The sequence below is a fragment of the Acipenser ruthenus genome, chromosome 20, assembly GCF_902713425.1.
Source record: "Acipenser ruthenus chromosome 20, fAciRut3.2 maternal haplotype, whole genome shotgun sequence".
Taxonomy (NCBI): domain Eukaryota; kingdom Metazoa; phylum Chordata; class Actinopteri; order Acipenseriformes; family Acipenseridae; genus Acipenser; species Acipenser ruthenus.
The window spans coordinates 6,829,525-6,830,526 of record NC_081208.1 but is presented as its reverse complement, the minus strand read 5'-3'; positions in this window follow the sequence as shown (position 1 = coordinate 6,830,526).

Here is a 1,002-nt window from a genome sequence, read left to right as displayed (position 1 = left end):
ATAAGCCGGTTATATTTGTGATTGGCTGTGTGGTAGCGTCATTGGAGGTGTGCGAGGGGGCCTGTGCAGCTTTTTCACCTTCCTAGAAACCCGATTGGCTGTTCTCTCTGTCCCCCACCCCCGCCCCCACCCCCCGCCTTTCGTGTGACGAAAATCTACCCTTTAGAGGGGCAGAGAAACGTTCCTGTAAAACAGACCAAACTCGTTTAAACTATAGACAAGTCCTCTTTTTTTTTTTTTTTTTTTTTTTAATTTTTTTTATACATTACTTGAAAGACGGCTGCTACTGTTGGGCACACCCCCACTATATGTAAAATTCAATCTCCATAATTAACACATAATATGCTCAGACAGCGATTTTAACTCGCACTGTACTGTACTCTCGCGTTAGTCCGGCCTTCCTGACCAAACAAATCAGGAGAGAGATTTAACTTCATAAAGTGCCTCCCGTTTAAAAATGCATACCTCAGGCATGCACAATAGCTGTCGCTCATATGGGCAAGCACAATACCTGTTTTGGCAGTCGCCGTCTGGTTATTTTTTAATCTAAATTTGAGTGGCGCTTTATTTTTTAGACTAGTGAGCTTACTTTGGAATAGCTGTATTTCCACACGTTTTCTACCGTCTTGTGTTGCAGAATAATTTTATTTTATTTTTTGATAGTTTTGCTAGATTATTGCGTTAGGCAGTAAACGTCTCTCCGTGCTCTCTCAGGTAGGTAAGGGCTGGATACGGGTACATTGTTTTGTATTTGACAGACCACACTGGTTTAAAAACAACAAAACCACGAAATATTAATTTCAGTGGACAGTTTGTTTGTTTTTTTTTTTTTTTAAATAGCAATATACATTCACACATGTTGCTGTTTTATACTTGTAGGGCGATGTGTGTTTTTGTGTAACGTCAATAAATAAACCATGCATAATTTTACGTATGGGGGTGCAGTTTCCTGGTATGCAAAATTAAATATATCAATGTCAACATATGACGTTACACTGGAGA